The sequence below is a fragment of the Copadichromis virginalis genome, linkage group LG4 (genome assembly GCF_057382275.1).
Source record: "Copadichromis virginalis isolate Kocher_CV1m ecotype Utaka linkage group LG4, C_Virginalis_male_GT1.1, whole genome shotgun sequence".
Lineage (NCBI taxonomy): Eukaryota > Metazoa > Chordata > Actinopteri > Cichliformes > Cichlidae > Copadichromis > Copadichromis virginalis.
In genome coordinates, this window is record NC_140621.1 from 29,824,344 (window position 1) to 29,839,802 (window position 15,459).

At 36.2% G+C, this 15,459-nt stretch overlaps 1 protein-coding gene across 1 annotated transcript in view; it reads left to right on the forward strand.

Annotated features, from left to right (window-relative positions):
- Window positions 1–15,459, forward strand: part of LOC146711807 (1-phosphatidylinositol 4,5-bisphosphate phosphodiesterase delta-3-A-like) — a 43,598-nt gene that overhangs the window by 15,133 nt on the left and 13,006 nt on the right. The window lies entirely within an intron of this gene.

Consider the following 15,459-nt stretch of genomic DNA (forward strand, 5'->3'; position numbering starts at 1 on the left):
CTAATATACATTTAATAGTCTTACTGACACTTAGACCTCCGACAGAAATGGGCATGAGCTCTTTGATGGGATCAGTTTATAATTTACCAGCGCATAAAACTGGATTTAGCTTCTGAGACTGAAAAGTAAAGCCAGTGCAGAAATTTCTTAAATGTGCATTTATTCCTTTAGTTTCAGAAAGCATTAAGATTATTTGAAAGTCCTCAATAGAACATTATGGTATCAGTAGCCTAATTTAAGTATTTTTTTTAACAGAAAAAGCATGGTATGCTTCAGGGTGTGACTAACTTGTGATAGGCCCTTTAAATATCACTCCAGTGATTGTTTGACATGTGGAAGGAGAGTGTAGCTGCTCTCTAGAAAGTCAACACAGAGGAAACATGCCTGTAGGTTACCCTGGTTGAGAGTGGTAGGTCGAGATTCCCCCATGTTTGAATGTTTCACCTTGAAAAACAAACGTCAAGCTAATGATCAATGTCCAAGTTTAATTGAATTGAGTGTTTTCTGTTATAGCGGGTAAACAAAACTGATATTACATAGAATCCTATAGACTCAACTCCCACTTATGCAAGTTTGGGCCTGTTATCACTCTTTGCACAAACTCCTTAAGGTTATGTACACAAGGTGAAAAACAAGATAAGTTATAGTTGGAGGTTTGCAAGTTGCTTAAGGGTAAAATTAAACTGCAAAAGCAGATGAGATTGTTTTGGGGGTTTTTTTTGCTGTTAATATTTATTTTCAATTCTTTTAGCGATCGGACCTCCTTGAGTACCTAAAGCATCTTTTGCAAAGCACCATTTTCAGTAATAAAATAGTGGGGAAGAAGTTAGTAGACTTTATACTTAATTTCACAGCTCATCCATTATATTATGTAATGTTATTATAATGCCTTGCTTTTCAGCCCACTGTTTTAAACAACTAGTCATGTAGTAGCTATATTAGGATGTTGTGCCAAAGCACACAGGGGAAAGATAGTAATGTCTTTTATCTAGTTATTCAGGGAATCAATTCATGGATGTCAGCGCAGTATGTAGGACACAAATCTTGTTCAGAGCGCAACTCTTCTGTCATGGCATCAGAGGGTTGGACTGATGGCCTAAATTACCGAAGCACAATTCCTGGAAGAGTTAATGAAAGTAAAAGAGCAAAAGAGACTTCGCAGCAGCATCTGTTCAGTCTCCCATTCCATTTAGGTCTTTGTAGCTAATTCTTTCTGTTGAAATGAAAATTTACTTCAAGGTGGAAAGCTTTGAGCACGTAATATGAGATCAGCTTTGTTTTCTCCCTTGTTGCCTGACCTTTGGCTCTCCCACCTCTGTGCTGTTTGTGATCTCCACCCTTATGTTAGAATGCAGTTTAATCCTAACCCTTGCCGCTTGTCTCACAGCGTGTGTGGTTGGGCAGGTTTGTGGGTCAATGGGTGTGAAGGCCGTTTTGATTGTGCCAGCCATGCCGCAAATAGACACAGAGCGGCCGAGCTGCAGCGTGTAACACTCCATAGAATGATGACATCAAGCAGCGTGAGAACAGAGTGACCACTTAAGACACTGGCAGGCTGCTGAGGACCAAATCTCTGTACGGGATAAAGGTCTGGCTCTCTTCCCTCTTTCTAGTCTCCCAGGTCTGATTTGATCTAATGTCTGAAGTTCAGGGTTGCGTGTGATCCTGGCGTAATATACACCACCTGACCACAAAGGAAGAATGCGGAGTAATTTCGAAGAGGTGGATTGCAGAGGCTTTTATGACCTCTAGCAAGAGAATGAGGTTATTGTCAGAGAATACTTATTGCCCAGCAGGCATCTCAGTGCAGAAGCAGAAGAGCTCCTGTGCTGAATAAAGTTCTAGTTAGTGTGAATGCTTGAAAAGCATTCACAGTATTGTTATTCGAATCTTTATTAGTGTGAATGCTTGAAAAGCATTCACAGTATTGTTATTCTAATCTTTATTATTAGTGTGAATGCTTGAAAAGCATTCACAGTATTGTTCTTCTAATTAGTGTGAATGCTTGAAAAGCATTCACAGTATTGTTATTCGAATCTTTATTATTATATTTTATTCTTCCGTACGTTTTTTGAAAGCCTACTCCTTCAAAACCGTTCAACTTAGAAAAACCATTCAAACACCGTTAGATTCCTATTCTTTTGGACAACACTGCTTCTATTTTTCTCATTTTTAACATTTATATTTTTAATTTTATTCAACTTTATTCAACAAAAATTTCCCATGTATTTCAATGGGGAGACCCTTCAAATTCTCATTCAATTTACTCATTTTTAAACTCTTACTACTTCCACATACATTGACATAGAGCCACCATTCAAACTTTAAAACGAAGACAAGACATTCAACTATTCAACTTGTATTTATCTTTTCAATATCTATTATACTTTTTCTTCAGTTCCAGTTTAAGTTTCATGATGTTTTTTCACCCGTTTCAGAGTTTATAATGGGTGTGTATGGGACGGAATGTTGGGGCTAGAGTGAGGCAGCTCAACTGCTAGAGTGAGAGGAGCAAAAAAATTAATCTTAAAATCTTTTTTAAAACTGCTGCTGTGTCTGCAGCGTGTGCTCTACAGGTATGATTTTACCCTCAAAACGTAGCCATGGCTGTCCTCTTTCATCCAATGTGTTTACTATTGTCCTAGGTGTTATGGTTCTTTCATAAATGTCACCAATGCACAGCCTCCTCCCTCCAACTCTTCCATAGACTCTAATGTTAAAATGGCTCAGAAGGTTCGTTTGAAAATCAGAAGAGCATGGTGTCTTTCCACTGTCACCACGTCCATATAATAAACTCCACAGGCATGAAAACTGAGAATTCAGTAGACTAGAAGCTGCTGTCGCTCACGGTGAAAGAATTTTGTCAATACGACTTGTACTTTTAATTTGGGAACGATTTGTTTCGGCCTGACTTTTCTGTTCATTTTAAGCAGCAAAAGTGAGGCGCATGTCTGTGTACGTGTGTATGGAGCCATTGGGTGCGGTCACTATAGCAACCAGGCTCACACCTGCCTGCTTAACGAGCTCTGCCTGCCACTGTACCAAGATTCATCTTAAGCACTTCTCTTTCAACTGCTGCTGTGTCCACAGTGTTAAAGCCATCATTTTACCCTCAAATTGTCGCCATCGTTGTTCTTTTTCCAACATCTTGTCTTTCAAAGCTCAGAGATGTAAACTTTTTAAACTGTGTGGGTCCAAGTGGAGGGATTACATTTTAGTCATTCAGTGATTCAAAGAATATGACCTTTTAATATTCTTTCAGATGTTTTCTGACTCTAAATGTTCTTTTCTCATTTCTTAGGTTTTTCTAATTTACAATTAAAACATTTTCAGCTTTTTTCCAACTTCTTCTTCTGTGTAACCTTCAGCTTTTAGCAGTTCAGCACTTTTGTTTTCAGGTTAAATTCGGGTTTTTTTTTTTATCTCATTCAAAATTTTTAACTTAAATTCAGTAATTATTTCATTTCAATGCATACATTCAGATTCAAGCATTCACACTGCAGTTTCTTCAGAAAATGCACTTTCTAGTCTTTATTATTATATTTTCTTTTTCCGTACGTTTTTTGAAAGCCTACTCCTTCAAAACCGTTCAACTTAGAAAAACCATTCAAACATCGTTAGATTCCTATTATTTTGGACATGACTGCTTCTATTTTTCTCATTTTTAACATTTATATTTTTAATTTTATTCAACTTTATTCAACAAAAATTTCCCATGTATTTCAATGGGGAGACCCTTCAAATTCTCATTCAATTTACTCATTTTTAAACTCTTACTACTTCCACATACATTGACATAGAGCCACCATTCAAACTTTAAAACGAAGACAAGACATTCAACTATTCAACTTGTATTTATCTTTTCAATATCTATTATACTTTTTCTTCAGTTCCAGTTTAAGTTTCATGATGTTTTTTCAGCCGTTTCAGAGTTTATAATGGGTGTGTATGGGACGGAATGTTGGGGCTAGAGTGAGGCAGCTCAACTGCTAGAGTGAGAGGAGCAAAAAAATTAATCTTAAAATATTTTTTAAAACTGCTGCTGTGTCCGCAGCGTTTGCTCTACAGGTATGATTTTACCCTCAAAACGTAGCCATGGCTGTCCTCTTTCATCCAATGTGTTTACTATTGTCCTAGGTGTTACGGTTCTTTCATAAATGTCACCAATGCACAGCCTCCTCCTTCCAACTCTTCCATAGACTCTAATGTTAAAATGGCTCAGAAGGTTCGTTTGAAAATCAGAAGAGCATGGTGTCTTTCCACTGTCACCACGTCCATATAATAAACTCCACAGACATGAAAACTGAGAATTCAGTAGACTAGACATTGCTGTCACTCACGGTGAAAGAATTTTGTCAATACGACTTTTACTTTTCATTTGGGAACGATTTGTTTCGGCCTGACTTTTCTGTTCATTTTAAGCAGCAAAAGTGAGGCGCATGTCTGTGTACGTGTGTATGGAGCCATTGGGTGCGGTCACTATAGCAACCAGGCTCACACCTGCCTGCTTAACGAGCTCTGCCTGCCACTGTACCAAGATTCATCTTAAGCACTTCTCTTTCAACTGCTGCTGTGTCCACAGTGTTACAGCCATCATTTTACCCTCAAATTGTCGCCATTATTGTTCTCTTTCCAACATCTTGTCTTTCAAAGCTCAGAGATGTAAACTTTTTAAACTGTGTGGGTCCAAGTGGAGGGATCACATTTTCTTCATTCAGTGATTCAAAGAATATGACCTTTTAATATTCTTTCAGATGTTTTCTGACTCTAAATGTTCTTTTCTCATTTCTTAGGTTTTTCTAATTTACAATTAAAACATTTTCAGCTTTTTTCCAACTTCTTCTTCTGTGTAACCTTCAGCTTTTAGCAGTTCAGCACTTTTGTTTTCAGGTTAAATTCGGGTTTTTTTTTTTTATCTCATTCAATATTTTTAACTCAAAATTCAGTAATTAATTCATTTCAGTGCATACATTCAGATTCAAGCATTCACACTGCAGTTTCTTCAGAAAATGCACTTTCTAGTTAGTGTGAATGCTTGAAAAGCATTCACAGTATTGTTGTTGTAATCTTTATTATTATATTTTATTATTATTATTATCTATTCCGTACGTTTTTTGAAAGCCTACTCCTTCAAAACCGTTCAACTTAGAAAAACCATTCAAACACCATTAGATTCCTATTCTTTTGGACAACATTGCTTCTATTTTTTCTCATTTTTAACATTTATATTTTTAATTTTATTCAACTTTTTTCAACAAAAATTTATAATGTATTTCAATGGGGAGACCCTTCAAATTCTCATTCAACTTCCTCCTCTTTAAACTGTATCTACTTCCACATACATTGACATAGAGCCACCATTCAAACTTTAAAACGAAGACAAGACATTCAACTATTCAACTTGTATTTATCTTTTCAATATCTATTATACTTTTTCTTCAGTTCCAGTTTAAGTTTCATGATGTTTTTTCACCCGTTTCAGAGTTTATAATGGGTGTGTATGGGATGGAATGTTGGGGCTAGAGTGAGGCAGCTCAACTGCTAGAGTGAGAGGAGCAAAAAAATTAATCTTAAAATCTTTTTTAAAACTGCTGCTGTGTCCACAGCGTTTGCTCTACAGGTATGATTTTACCCTCAAAACGTAGCCATGGCTGTCCTCTTTCATCCAATGTGTTTACTATTGTCCTAGGTGTTACGGTTCTTTCATAAATGTCACCAATGCACAGCCTCCTCCCTCCAACTCTTCCATAGACTCTAATGTTAAAACGGCTCAGAAGGTTGGTTTGAAAATCAGAAGAGCATGGTGTTTTTACACTGTCACCACGTCCATATAATAAACTCCACAGGCATGAAAACTGAGAATTAGGTAGAGTGGACATTGCTGCCGCTCACGGTGAAAGAATTTCGTCAATACGACCTATACTTTTCATTTGGGAGCGATTTGTTTCGGCCTGACTTTTCTGTTCATTTTAAGCAGCAAAAGTGAGGCGCATGTCTGTGTACGTGTGTATGGAGCCATTGGGTGCAGTCACTATAGCAACCAGGCTCACACCTGCCTGCTTAACGAGCTCTGCCTGCCACTGTCCCAAGATTCATCTTAAGCACTTCTCTTTCAACTGCTGCTGTGTCCACAGTGTTACAGCCATCATTTTACCCTCAAATTGTCGCCATTATTGTTCTCTTTCCAACATCTTGTCTTTCAAAGCTCAGGCATTTAAACTTTTTAAACTGTGTGGATCAAAGTGGAGGGATCACATTTGAGTCATTCAGTGATTCAAAGAATATGACCTTTTAATATTCTTTCAGATGTTTTCTGACTCTAAATGTTCTTTTCTCATTTCTTAGGTTTTTCTAATTTACAATTAAAACATTTTCAGCTTTTTTCCAACTTCTTCTTCTGTGTAACCTTCAGCTTTTAGCAGTTCAGCACTTTTGTTTTCAGGTTAAATTCGGGTTTTTTTTTTTTATCTCATTCAATATTTTTAACTTAAATTCAGTAATTATTTCATTTCAATGCATACATTCAGATTCAAGCATTCACACTGCAGTTTCTTCAGAAAATGCACTTTCTAGTTATTGTGTGGATGCTTTAAGCATCCACACTATTGAGTTCCTGTTTCTCTTTATTCTTTATTATTATTATTATTATTCTAGTTGCTTCCGTACACTTTTTGGCACTTAACTACTTCCACAATTTTCAGCCGATTTTCACCGTTCAAATTTTAAACTATTCTGCTATTTCTGCTAATTTACGCTACGATTTTTGCTATTTTTAACTATTATACTTTTTAAAATATTAAGCTTTTTTCCTTTAATTTGTCCCATTGAAATGAATGGGAAACTTCTGCAATTCTGCTAAAATTTGCTTGTTTTTGAAACTTAACTACTTCCTCATATTTTCACCTAGAACAACCATTCAAACTTTAAAATGTTCACAAATTATTGGGCTATTCAGGTATGATTCAGCTTTTTCAAATGTTTTACTGTTTTACTTTTATGCCTCTTAAAGTTTTGAGTTGCAAAATTGTGATTTTTCACAAAATACATGCGTTGTTATGGTTGCTATGCTCTTGGCTTCCAGTGTGCCACTGAAGGTTTTGCAATTTTCACTTCATGTCCGAACAACTTCTTGCTACTTGCTCAATTTTCACTCAACTTCCACAAATTATACATCAAAACGTAGGTATTTTTGCTGGCTTTCAGAAAATGTCACTATCATTGTTGTGGGATTTATAGAATTTTTGCAAATCTCCTCAGACCAACACAAGGTCTCAAAACTCTCCATATAAAGTCAATGGAGAGCTTGTTCAAAATCATCGCTGGATTTTTGTAATGAGAGGCATATTCGAATCGTCATATCTCCTTAACGAAGCGACTTTAAGACATGAGGCTTGTCCCCGAATATCTTCAGACACCCCTGACGCTCACAATTCAAGAATTTCTTTCTCATCTATTACCGTTCTGAAATGAGTTGGACTTGTTTGAGGGTAGGAAATTTGTCCTTCGCTCAGATTTCTTCAGATTTAAAACTCTGGAAATGAACCACTTTTTTCTCTCGTCATAATTTTTTTTTGGATTTCCACAGAGACCTGAAAATTTCCATGACTGTTCACCAAAGCCTGCTGTCTCTTACGGTGAAAGAATGATATCGATACTCCAAATAGATTTCGAGTTACAAAGCGTTGTTTGAGGGCAAGTCAAGGCAGTTTTTGCTTCGCTCTACTCAGTTATGGTGCATTAGAAGTCAAATATCTTTAATAATTCATATTTTAATGATAAATTGTAAACACTGGAAGATTCCCCCATCTCTTCTGAACAAAACGGTGTAAGAATGACCGCTCTAGCCCCTACGGTTTGGAAATTATGGTCATTTGTTTGAGGGGAGTCCTCACTATGAGAAATAGGCTGCAATAATCCTGTGCCTCTCTGTGCTGCGTGTGTAAAAAGAGGCACATGTTTTGGCGGGAAAAAGTACACAGGCTCTCTGATTGGTGGATTCAAATTCAGCAGCTCCCAGGCTGACCTAGAAACTTACTTCTCTCTCCCTGTGCATTTTTTTGCTGATTTTTTCATTTAACAAGTATATTTGAGGGACCCTCAGCATGTTCAGCATTTTTTCAGCTGTCCATTTTGCTTTTCCAATTTTTCTGTTTAACTTATTACTATTGTGCTAAATCATCCTATTTCTGCTATTTTATAAGATTTGTGCCGAATATAGTATTTCTGCTAAATTACAGTATTTCTGCTTTTTATACTATTTGTGCTAAAACATAGTATTTCTACTAAATGTAGTATTTATGCTTAATCATACTATTTCTGCTTTTTATAGTATTTGTGCTAAAACATAGTATTTCTACTAAATGTAGTATTTATGCTTAATCATAGTATTTCTATATATTTCTATATATTTCTGCCAGGTCCCCAGGCAGCCAATCCTCTGTGAGGACTTAGACATTCAAATTTTCAAATCAGGGCCTGCACGGTTTCCCAGCCAATCATATATGTGTCCTGAGGCATTCAAATTTGCATATTGGGGCCTTCATGGCTTCTAAGCCAGCCAATCATATCTGAGGGCTGAGGAATTCAAATCCACAAATCAGGGCCTGCACAGCTTCCCAGCCAGCCAATCATGTATGTGGGCTCCAGGTATTCAAATTTGCATATTGGGGAATTCGTGGCTTCTAAGTCAACAAGTCATCCATGTCATATATCTCTAAAAATTCATATTTTAATGATAAATTGTCAACACTTGAAGATTCCCCCATCTCTTCTGAACAAAACGGTGTAAGAATGACCGCTCTAGCCCCTATGGTTAGGAAATTATGGTCATTTGTTTGAGGGGAATCCTCACTATGTGAAATAAACTGAAAGAAGCAGGTCTATGTCTCTGTGCTGCGTGTGTAAAAAGATGCACCTGTTTTGGCGGGAAAACGTAAACAGCCTCTCTGATTGGTGGATTCAAATTCAGCAGCTCCCAGGCTGACCTAGAAACTTAGTCCTCTCTCCCTGTGTGTGTGTGTGTGTGTGTGTGTGTGTGTGTGTGTGTGTGTGTGTGTGTGTGTGTGTGTTTAGTGGGAGAGAGAGGACCCTGCCCTTATTTGACAGCATGTCATTGTAGGATTTAAATTGAACATAGTTAGACTGGTTGACTGGATTAGAGCCTGTGTTTGTGTGTCCCTCTGTGCATTTGTGTTTCAATAAGTTATTACTATTCTGCTAAATCATAGTATTTCTGGTACTTTTCGGTACTTGTGCTAAATACAGTATTTCTGCTAAATCATACTATTTCTGCTTTTCATAGGATTTATGCCTAATATAGTATTTCTGCTAAATTATAGTATTTCTGCTTTTTATAGGATTTGTGCCTAACATAGTATTTCTGCTAAATTATAGTATTTCTGCTTTTTATAGGATTTGTGCCTAACATAGTATTTCTGCTAAATTATAGTATTTCTGCTTTTTATACTATTTGTTCTAAATTATAGTATTTCTGCTTTTTATAGGATTTGTGCTTAATATAGTATTTCTGCTAAATTATAGTTTTTCTTCTTTTTATAATATTTGTGCTAAAACATAGTATTTCTACTAAATGTAGTATTTATGCTTAATAATAGTATTTCTATATATTTCTGCCAGGTCCCCAGGCAGCCAATCCTCTGTGAGGACTGAGACATTCAAATTTTCAAATCAGGGCCTGCACAGTTTCCCAGCCAATCAAATAAGTGTCCTGAGGCATTCAAATTTGCATATTGGGGCCTTCGTGGCTTCTAAGCCAGCCAATCATATCTGAGGGCTGAGGAATTCAAATCCACAAATCAGGGCCTGCACGGCTTCCCAGCCAGCCAATCACATATGTGGTCTCAGGCATTCAAATTTGCATATTGGGGAATTCGTGGCTTCTAAGTCAACAAGTCATCCATGTCATATATCTCTAAAAATTCATATTTTAATATTAAATTGTCAACACTTGAAGATTCCCCCATCTCTTCTGAACAAAACGGTGTAAGAATGACCGTTCTAGCCCCTACGGTTAGGAAATTACGGTCATTTGTTTGAGGGGAGTCGTCACTATGAGAAATAGACTGCAAAAATCCTGTGTCTCTCTGTGCTGCTGCATGTGTAAAAAGATGCACCTGTTTTGGTGGGGAAAAGTGCACAGCCTCTCTGATTGGTGGATTCAAATTCAGCAGCTCCCAGGCTGACCTAGAAACTTACTTCTCTCTCCCTGTGTGTGTGTGTGTGTGTGTGTGTGTGTGTGTGTGTGTGTGTGACAGAGAGAGAGAGAGAGAGAGAGAGAGAAAGGCTTTTAATGGGATGATCTCATTCTAAGATTTAAATTCAATATATTTAGACTGGTTGACTGAATTGGATCTTGTGTGTGGGTCTCTCTGTGCATGTGTGTTTCCTCATGTGTACATATTTGTGATTGTGTGGCTGTAATAAATTTTTTTGCAGATTTTTGTCATTTAACAAGTATATTTGAGGGACCCTCAGCATGTTCAGCATTTTTTCAGCTGTCCATTTTGCTTTTCCAATTTTTCTGTTTAACTTATTACTATTGTGCTAAATCATACTATTTCTGCTATTTTATAAGATTTGTGCTTAATATACTATTTCTGCTTTTATAGGATTTGTGCTTAATATAGTATTTCTGCTAAATGTAGTATTTATGCTTAATCATACTATTTCTGCTTTTCATAGTATTTGTGCTTAATATACTATTTCTCTAAATTTAGTATTTCTGATTAATTATAGTTTTTCTACTAAATCATAGTACAGTATTTCTGCTTTTTATGGGATTTGTGCTAAAACAAAGTATTTCTACTAAATGTAGTATTTGTGCTTAATCATACCATTTCTGCTTTTTATAGGATTTGTGCTTAATATAGTATTTCTGCTAAATTATAGTATTTCTGCCAAATTATAATATTTGTGCTAAAACATAGTCTCAATTTAAAATTACAATATTCATAGTTCATCACAGTGTCTCTGGTAAATCACAATATTTCTGCTCTGTTGTACTATTTTTCTAAATCATAGTGTTTCTGTAATGTTTAAGTATTTTTGGCTAAATATATTCTTTCTGTTATCTTATACTATTTCTCCTAAATTCTTGTATTTTTGAGAAGTTATCATGTTTCTGGTAAGTTACAAGATTTCTGCTAAATTCTGCTATGCTATTGTATTTCTGCCAAGTATTATGTTTCCTCTAAGATATTGCAGTTCTGCTAAGTTATTCCATTTTAGCAAACTTCTTTTGCTTCTGCAAAGTTTTTACAATTTCTGCAACTTTTCAGCTTTTTCAGCTACTTTTTGCATACAGCTTCAGCTTTAAGCATCCACACTGCATTTTCGCAGGAAATGCAAATTTTTCTAGTTATATTTTATTTTTCCGTACGTTTTTTGAAAGCCTACTCCTTCAAAACCGCTCAACTTAGAAAAACCATTCAAACACCGTTAGATTCCTATTCTTTTGGACAACATTGCTTCTATTTTTCTCATTTTTAACATTTATATTTTTAATTTTATTCAACTTTTTTCAACAAAAATTTATAATGTATTTCAATGGGGAGACCCTTCAAATTCTCATTTAACTTCCTCCTCTTTAAACTGTATCTACTTCCACATACATTGACATAGAGCCACCATTCAAACTTTAAAACGAAGACAAGACATTCAACTATTCAACTTGTATTTATCTTTTCAATATCTATTATACTTTTTCTTCAGTTCCAGTTTAAGTTTCATGATGTTTTTTCACCCGTTTCAAAGTTTATAATGGGTGTGTATGGGACGGAATGTTGGGGCTAGAGTGAGACAGCTCAACTGCTAGAGTGAGAGGAGCAAAAGAATTAATCTTAAAATCTTTTTTAAAACTGCTGCTGTGTCCGCAGCGTTTGCTCTACAGGTATGATTTTACCCTCAAAACGTAGCCATCGCTGTCCTCTTTCATCCAATGTGTTTACTATTGTCCTAGGTGTTATGGTTCTTTCGTAAATGTCACCAATGCACAGCCTCCTCCCTCCAACTCTTCCATAGACTCTAATGTTAAAATGGCTCAGAAGGTTCGTTTGAAAATCAGAAGAGCATGGTGTCTTTCCACTGTCACCACGTCCATATAATAAACTCCACAGACATGAAAACTGAGAATTTGGTAGACTAGACATTGCTGTCGCTCACAGTGAAAGAATTTTGTCAATACGACTTTTACTTTTCATTTGGGAACGATTTGTTTCGGCCTGACTTTTCTGTTCATTTTAAGCAGCAAAAGTGAGGTGCATGTCTGTGTGCGTGTGTATGGAGCCATTGGGTGCAGTCACTATAGCAACCAGGCTCACACCTGCCTGCTTAACGAGCTCTGCCTGCCACTGTACCAAGATTCATCTTAAACACTTCTCTTTCAACTGCTGCTGTGTCCACAGTGTTAAAGCCATCATTTTAACCTCAAAACGTCGCCATCGTTGTTCTTTTTCCAACATCTTGTCTTTCAAAGCTCAGAGATGTAAACTTTTTAAACTGTGTGGGTCCAAGTGGAGGGATCACATTTTAGTCATTCAGTGATTCAAAGAATATGACCTTTTGATATTCATTCAGATGTTTTCTGACTCTAAATGTTCTTTTCTCATTTCTTAGGGTTTTCTAATTTACATTTAAAACATTTTCAGTTTTTTTCCAACTCCTTCTTCTGTGTAACCTTCAGCTTTTAGCAGTTCAGCACCTTTGTTTTCAGGTTAAATTCGGGGGTTTTTTGTTTTTTTTTAATCTCATTCAATATTTTTAACTCAAAATTCAGCAATTAATTCATTTCAGTGCATACATTCAGATTCAAGCATTCACACTGCAGTTTCTTCAGAAAATGCACTTTCTAGTTATTAGTGTGAATGCTTGAAAAGCATTCACAGTATTGTTCTTCTAATCTTTATTATTATATTTTATTATTATTATCTATTCCGTACGTTTTTTGAAAGCCAACTCCTTCAAAACCGTTCAACTTAGAAAAACCATTCAAACACCGTTAGATTCCTATTCTTTTGGACAACATTGCTTCTATTTTTCTCATTTTTAACATTTATATTTTTAATTTTATTCAACTTTTTTCAACAAAAATTTATAATGTATTTCAATGGGGAGACCCTTCAAATTCTCATTCAACTTCATCCTCTTTAAACTGTATCTACTTCCACATACATTGACATAGAGCCACCATTCAAACTTTAAAACGAAGACAAGACATTCAACTATTCAACTTGTATTTATCTTTTCAATATCTATTATACTTTTTCTTCAGTTCCAGTTTAAGTTTCATGATGTTTTTTCACCCGTTTCAGAGTTTATAATGGGTGTGTATGGGACGGAATGTTGGGGCTAGAGTGAGGCAGCTCAACTGCTAGAGTGAGAGGAGCAAAAAAATTAATCTTAAAATCTTTTTTAAAACTGCTGCTGTGTCCGCAGCGTTTGCTCTACAGGTATGATTTTACCCTCAAAATGTAGCCATCGCTGTCCTCTTTCATCCAATGTGTTTACTATTGTACTAGGTGTTATGGTTCTTTCATAAATGTCACCAATGCACAGCCTCCTCCCTCCAACTCTTCCATAGACTCTAATGTTAAAATCGCTCAGAAGGTTGGTTTGAAAATCAGAAGAGCATGGTGTCTTTCCACTGTCACCATGTCCATATAATAAACTCCACAGGCATGAAAACTGAGAATTCAGTAGACTAGAAGCTGCTGTCGCTCACGGTGAAAGAATTTTGTCAATACGACTTTTACTTTTCATTTGGGAACGATTTGTTTCGGCCTGACTTTTCTGTTCATTTTAAGCAGCAAAAGTGAGGCGCATGTCTGTGTACGTGTGTATGGAGCCATTGGGTGCGGTCACTATAGCAACCAGGCTCACACCTGCCTGCTTAACGAGCTCTGCCTGCCACTGTACCAAGATTCATCTTAAGCACTTCTCTTTCAACTGTTGCTGTGTCCACAGTGTTACAGCCATCATTTTACCCTCAAATTGTCGCCATTATTGTTCTCTTTCCAACACAGTGTCTTTCAAAGCTCAGGCATTTAAACTTTTTAAACCGTGTGGATCAAAGTGGAGGGATCACATTTTCTTCATTCAGTGATTCAAAGAATATGACCTTTTAATATTCATTCAGATGTTTTCTGACTCTAAATGTTCTTTTCTCATTTCTTAGGGTTTTCTAATTTACATTTAAAGCATTTTCAGCTTTTTTCCAACTTCTTCTTCTGTGTAACCTTCAGCTTTTAGCAGTTCAGCACCTTTGTTTTCAGGTTAAATTTGATTTTTTGATTTTTTTTTTAATTTCATTCAATATTTTTAACTCAAAATTCAGCAATTAATTCATTTCAGTGCATACATTCAGATTCAAGCATTCACACTGCAGTTTCTTCAGAAAATGCACTTTCTAGTTATTCTATTTTATTATTATCTATTCCGTACGTTTTTTGAAAGCCTACTCCTTCAAAACCGTTCAACTTAGAAAAACCATTCAAACATCGTTAGATTCCTATTATTTTGGACAACATTGCTTCTATTTTTCTCATTTTTAACATTTATATTTTTAATTTTATTCAACTTTATTCAACAAAAATTTCCCATGTATTTCAATGGGGAGACCCTTCAAATTCTCATTCAACTTACTCATTTTTAAACTCTTACTACTTCAACATACGTTGACATAGAGCCACCATTCAAACTTTAAAACGAAGACAAGACATTCAACTATTCAACTTGTATTTATCTTTTCAATATCTATTATACTTTTTCTTCAGTTCCAGTTTAAGTTTCATGATGTTTTTTCACCCGTTTCAGAGTTTATAATGGGTGTGTATGGGACGGAATGTTGGGGCTAGAGTGAGGCAGCTCAACTGCTAGAGTGAGAGGAGCAAAAAAATTAATCTTAAAATATTTTTTAAAACTGCTGCTGTGTCTGCAGCGTTTGCTCTACAGGTATGATTTTACCCTCAAAATGTAGCCATGACTGTCCTCTTTCATCCAATGTGTTTACTATTGTACTAGGTGTTATGGTTCTTTCATAAATGTCACCAATGCACAGCCTCCTCCCTCCAACTCTTCCATAGACTCTAATGTTAAAATGGCTCAGAAGGTTCGTTTGAAAATCAGAAAAGCATGGTGTCTTTCCACTGTCACCACGTCCATATAATAAACTCCACAGGCATGAAAACTGAGAATTCAGTAGACTAGAAGCTGCTGTCGCTCACGGTGAAAGAATTTTGTCAATACGACTTTTACTTTTCATTTGGGAACGATTTGTTTCGGCCTGACTTTTCTGTTCATTTTAAGCAGCAAAAGTGAGGCGCATGTCTGTGTACGTGTGTATGGAGCCATTGGGTGCGGTCACTATAGCAACCAGGCTCACACCTGCCTGCTTAACGAGCTCTGCCTGCCACTGTACCAAGATTCATCTTAAGCACTTCTCTT